Here is a 6763-nt window from a genome sequence, read left to right as displayed (position 1 = left end):
TTTCCTACAAGACGAAGATTTTTACGGTCACACACAACGTCACTTAATTCTTCGGTCTTGGTCTCACAGCGCATACTTCCGCCACCACCAATAATATTTTTAATTTATTATTGCACTAGGGTCTGGATCCACCCCAAAATCTAATGACCTCTTCGTTGACCCGCTGCCCACTGACCCTACAGATTTCACAGACACTCAGTAACAACTTTTTTTTTCTTTTTTTTTCTGATATCTTTTGCACAGATTGATAAACAGACAAGGGTGAATACAAAACTTCCGTCCACCCTGGTTCTCGGAGGTAACAAACAGATAGGCAAAATAACATATAACAGAGACAAGCTGGCTGGGCTAGTAAAATACAGCAACAGACAGACACATTGTTGAACACTGACAAAGGTCCAGGGTGGCAATGATACAATACATATATGAAGGAAAAAACTGAGACATACACAGATAATCGCACCTGAGAAGTAATCAGGAAAACAAAGATAAATCACAGATAAATACGAAAAAAAAAAAACTGAAAAACACGCAAACGGAAAAACGAAAAAAGACACAGAGACGACGAAAAACAAAAGCTAATTACGGAAAAAGACCAACATGACAAAAAGGAAAATGAAAGACTATCAAGAAAGAGAAATGAACAAACACTTGAAATCTAGAAAACGAAGCAGGAAACAAGACAGGCGAATGAAATGAAGATATAAAACAGGACACAACGAAAGAAAAATAAGAGAAAAAAAAAAATGCAAAAGGAAGGCTGAAGCAGGGGTCATTGTTTATTAGCGTGGCAGGATCAGGCAGACAAGGACCCTGGCCAAAGAGAAATGAGAGGAAATGTGGCAGAGGAAATGGGGAGGTGCTGTGGACTGATTGACATGTGCTACTTCTCTTACCTCCGTTTCCTCACTCCACATCAATTTCTTATCCACACACTCTCACCCACCCTGACACCCACCTTTATCCTCCTCTCATCCTTACCTTCACTCGCCCTCACTCCCATCCATCTCTGATCCACACACCCTCACCCCATCCATCTCTCATCCACAAACTCACTCCACCCATCTCTCACCAACACACCCTCACCCTATCCACCTCTCATTCACACACTTTCACCCCCATCCACCTCCCCTTCAAACACTCACCGCATCCACCTCTCATCCACACATTCTTACCTCACCCACCTCTCATCCACACACCGTCACCCACACTCAACCCAAACTCTCATGTCACTACTTTAAGAATCCCTACCACTACCCTCATCTCCCTTGTTTAAAGCATCAACCACAGATCTCCTTTCACCACCACTATCACCATCTTCATGAGAGAGAGAGAGAGAGTGTGTGTGTGTGTGTGTGTGTGTGTGTGTGTGTGTGTGTGTGTGTGTGTGTGTGTGTGTGTGTGTGTGTGTGTGCGTGTGCGTGCGTGCGTGCGTACGTGCGTGCGTGCGTGTGTGTGTGTTCCAATCTGAGTTTACCAATATCCATAACTTATAAAGTTTTGACAGAAGTTGCCAATGACAGAGGGAGTGACGGATTAGGAGTGAATGACAAAGACAGATACACAGACTGACAGACAGGCAGACATATACATAAAGAAACACAGGTAGGGAGACAAACCGAAACAGAAAACATTATAATTATACAGGAAAACAGTTTTATAAAGACAAGTAACAAGACAATGTACAAAGAATAAGCTTAAGAGAGAAAAAACAAGTGCATTCAGTACTCCCATGAAATACAAAGTCCTCTACCAGATGAAAACCGTACATATATCACTCTGACCTTAGGAGTGAATGGCTAGTTGTTCCACGCGACACACCGTCATGGTATGGGGAAAAATTGCGTGAAGTTACATCAGAATCTGTCCATGCATGTGGAAGTTACGGAGCGGACACGAAATTGCAGACGGACTGACGTATTGATGCAGGGACGTACTGACGGAACCGCGCAAACCTATAGTCCCCGATCCGTTAGACTGGTAGGGGACTAATGTAGAAGAAAGGGGACGGGAAAAAAATAGGGAGAAAAGAATATCTAACAGTTAACTAAAGGTGAGTCCCTGGAGAGAGAGAGAGAGAGAGAGAGAGAGAGAGAGAGAGAGAGAAAGGGGGGGTGAAGGAAGTGTGGAGATGCTGGCTCCACAAAGGCCTGTGTTAGTGGCGCAACCTCCCATTCCCCCCCCTCTCTCTCTCTTTCTCTCTATCTATCTATCTATCATTCCGCCTACCTCACATGATGAATGAGGTAGGATGGGAAGTTGGTCAGAAAAGGATGAATTTGATGAATGTGAGTCAGTATGAAAATGGATGAATAAAGAGGATACGTAGTTAAGGTGAGGATGGGTCAGATAAATATGGCAATCAAGGTGAGTAAGATAGGTGAGTCAGCTGAGTAGATGAACCAGGTCAGTTGATGAGTAAGAAATGTGAGTGAAATCGGTGATAGTAACTAGGGCAGTCAAAAGATGGAGGATGAGTACAGGGGATACGGGAATAAGCTGAAGATGAGTTTGATGAATGTTAATGACTCAGGACTATAGGTGAGTCAGGTGAATGAGTGAATCAGGTAAAGGTTAATGAGAATAGGAGAGTCAACATAAAGGTGGAATGAGTAATAGGAGAGGTTGGTAAATGAGGAAAAGTTAGAGGAAGGTTAGCGAGTCAGGGTGAGTGAGTGAGTGAGTGAGTGAGTGAGTGAGTGAGAGGAAGTGTGTGAGGTGGGTGCGAGAACCCCCAGTAAAAGACTAGTGAAGAAAATCATGGAGAAACGTTTTGAAAAGATTGTGCAGTAATTTTTCAGTGAGAGAGAGAGAGAGAGAGAGAGAGAGAGAGAGAGAGAGAGAGAGAGAGAAACGCAATCTCTGTTGGAATTTCATTTTACCGAAATTTCACTGTCCTTCAATGGCGAAATATGAAAAACGGGAAAAAGGAAGAGGATGACATTAATAAAAGCGCAAGTAACACAGAGAAATATATATATAGACTACGTACAGGAATATTTTTGTAATTCACATTGGGTTTATAAGACACACACACACACACACACACACACACGTAAGTCTGGAGATTGCAAGACTAAAACGAGAAACATGTCTTATGGTTGAAGGGGTTGAGGGAAAGACGTGGTGTGTCGTGGGGTCGTTACTGAGTTAGGACAAAAAACGCCTAGAGGGGGTCCTTCTTGTCCAGGCTACCCCTCACAGGATACGGCATCAGCCAGGAGATAAAGACAGGCTGACAGAAGAGATAGAGAGATAGGTAGGTACGTAAAAAGGCAGGTAGGTAGGTGGGTTGACAGATAGATAGATATGGATAGATAGATAGACAGACAGATAGATAGAGATTGACAGATATAGCTACAGACAGACAGACAGACAGATAGATAGATAAATTAAGTAGAGGCACGTGTATACAGTCAGTGGAAAAAAATCTTGGGAATTTTGTGTGAAAATTTTATATACTGTGTCTGACAAAACATACTGAGAGTGGGCCTTGTTTTCCCAATGTCTCACCTCTCTTCCATCCTTTCTCTCCCTCCATTCTCTCTCCCTCTCCCCCATTTCCCTTCTCTCTTCTTCTCCCTTCTCTCTTCCATCCTCTCCCTATCCCCTCTCTCTTCCATCCTCTCTCCGTCTCCCCTCTTTTACACCCATTCTCTCTTCGACTCCTTTCTCTTTTTCCCTTCCCCTCTCTTCCCCACTCTCCCTCTCCTCGCTCCCTACCCTTTCTCTCCTTCCTCCCCTTCGTCCCATCCCTCTCTCTTTCATCCTCTCTCCATCCCTCGCTCCTCTCTTTTGCTACCCCTCCCCTCCACCCTAATTTCCCACACCTTACCGCTGCTTCACTTTTTCTTTCACATTATTCCTGTACTTTCCCCATTCCCTTCCTCCTCCTTCATCTTCCTCCTCCTCCTCTTCCTCCATCAACTCACTATTTCTCTACCCATTAACCCTTTGGCAGCCACTTAATCCCACACCCCTGTCCCCTCCACCTCGTTCTACTCTCGCTTAATCTACCACCACTATCTTATTTATGAAGGTCCTGCCCGTTTAAGTGGATAATTAGGAAGGCATTATTCACGTGTGTGTGTGTGTGTGTGTGTGTGTGTGTGTGTGTGTGTGTGTGTGTGTGTGTGTGTGTGTGTGTGTGTGTGTGTGTGTGTGTGTGTGTGTGTGTGTGTGTGTGTGTGTGTGTGTGTGTGTGTGTGTGTGTGTGTGTGTGTGTGTGTGTGTACGGATGGGTTTAATGAAACGTACAGAATATTTCCAAGTAAATTACCTGTCCTGTCGCCCTGATATACCTGAAATTAAGCCTCACTTACAACTTTTCTCCATCTACCTGAACATTACCAAACACCTCACTTTTCTTCACCTTCCTAATTTTACCTGTCAGCAGATGGAATGGCTCTACCTCACATTTGTCGCTACGCCTATTTAATCGGGCGAGGAAACTAATCAGATCGGTACGGTCTCTCTCTCTCTCTCTCTCTCTCTCTCTCTCTCTCTCTCTCTCTCTCTCTCTCTCTCTCTCTCTCACCTGTCCTAGCAGCAATCAACAAGGCCCGATGTTAATGTGATCACCTGCTCTTGGTGTAAACACCTGGATCATTTATTTACCTGTTCTGATCCGAGGAGGAGGAGGAGGAAGAGGAGGAGATATGATAAGTGAAGAAGGAGAGGAAAAGATGGAAAAGGAAAGCGTGGGGTAGGCGGAGAGGGAGAAGGGGGGAGAGAGACGCAGAGGGGAGGGGGAAGAGAGGCAGAGGGGAAAGGGGGAAGAGAAGACTGGAGGGTAAATTAATGAGACAGTGAATAAGTAAAGAGACGGAAGAAGGGGACAGGAAGTGAGAAGAGAAGAGGAGGGAAAGATAGGAAGGGATAAGGGGGAGGAAGAGGAACGGGAGAAAGTGAGGGGGGGGAAGGTAGAATTGGGAGACGAGGAAAGATAAATGTGTAGGAGAAGGGTGAAAGGAGGGGAACAGGGGAGGGAGAGAAAAAGGGAGAAAATAGGAGGAGCGGGAAAGGGGAAATACAGATCGGCAGGAGAAGGTAATAAAGAACTGGGGGAGGGGAAAAGAGAGGAAGAGGGGTGGAAGAGAGAAGGAAGGGTGCAAGAGGGGTTGAGGAAGAAAAAGAGGAGAAAGAGAAGAATGGTAGGAAAGGGATATGGAAGAGTATGGAAGAATGGGAAGGAAAGAGACGAGAGGACGAACAATTAGGGAGAACGAAGAGGAGAAAGGCACAGGGATAGAGAGAAGGGCTAGAGGGAGAAAGAAGTTGAGGAGAGGAAGGAAAAATAGGGATGGAAGTGCAACAAGAAAAAGTGGAAACAATGGAAGAAAAGGGAGAAGGGAATGATAAAAGAGGCAGACAGAGATGAATACTTATACAGATACCTACTGACTGCACAAGGGTCATTTGATGTTACAGCCAGGTCCCTAATCATGCAGGTGGGGGGGGGGAAACAGCTTAGGCAAGGAGTCCAACCGACGCACCAATCAAAGTCATATAAAAAGAGAGGGAAAACGGAGAAGGGGGAGGGAAACAAGAGGATGCGTAGGGATAGAGTTAAAGAAGACGCACATAACATACATACATACAAACACACTGAGAGAGAGAGAGAGAGAGAGAGAGAGAGAGAGAGAGAGACGCTCCTAACAATCACAGGTCGTTCAATTACAAAGTCAAATACAGAGCAACAAGTGAGAAAAAGGAGAGAGAGAGAGAGAGAGAGAGAGAGAGAAATACAGGAGCAATAGAAAGAAGGAAAAATTTATCAAAGGGGGAGAGTTTCCCTTTTTCTGACACCTAAAAAAAAAAGTATGAACAAATTTACATGACCTTTTCCCTACTCTCTCTCTCTCTCTCTCTCTCTCTCTCTCTCTCTCTCTCTCTCTCTCTCTCTCTCATTGTACTGCAGGAAACTAAACTGACCTCGTATGTGTACTGAAAATCAAAACAATGTTGAAAGAAAACGTGTTGCAAATATTCACGTTAAAAGCATATAAAAGCACAATTTATCTATCTATCTACCTCTCTCTCCCTCCCTCTCTCTCTCTCTCTCTCTCTCTCTCTTTCTCTATCCACTGTCAGACGCCTCAATCTCAATATATTTTAAGATTACCCCCATGAATGTAACAAAAATGCATTATGTTTAAATTAAATGTGTTTAAAAATATCTCCCTATGTACAATTAATAAAGTACAAAATAAAGCTAGACCCTTCATTACGAGTCTATTCTTATTTATCTTACTTATTTACTTATTTATTTATTGCTCGTCCTACCGCCAGTCCTTATCACTTTATCAAATATCTTCCTTATCTCTGGGTTAATAAGTGGTAAATTAATCTTTCAAGTTCGTAAAATCTCTCCTACAATCAGTAAAATCGTATAGCAATTATAATAAATTAATAAACGAATAAATAAATGAATAAATAATACCATCGTAGTGATTGGACAAAAATAGACGAGTCAAAATTTCGAGAGAGAGAGAGAGAGAGAGAGAGAGAGAGAGAGATGCTTACGAATTTCACCGTTAATAAATAGTCATCAAAATTCCCGTCGTCATCTCCACCTTTTCTCTCTTTGGATTTTGGAAACAGGTGTGGTTTATGAGAAGCAGGTGACACTGATAACTTATTTTTAAAGTTCAAGGACGAAAGAAAATGGACAGGCGACAGGACTTTTGCTGGTGACCGTACATCGAAATACAAACAGACTTTTAGGCAAACGCGAATCAAACTTCAATTCCCTCATTAACCT

The sequence above is a fragment of the Coenobita brevimanus genome, chromosome 54 (assembly GCF_032717465.1).
Source record: "Coenobita brevimanus isolate Jiangsu-jjx chromosome 54, ASM3271746v2, whole genome shotgun sequence".
Classification (NCBI taxonomy): Eukaryota; Metazoa; Arthropoda; class Malacostraca; order Decapoda; family Coenobitidae; genus Coenobita; species Coenobita brevimanus.
This window is presented reverse-complemented; position numbering follows the sequence as displayed.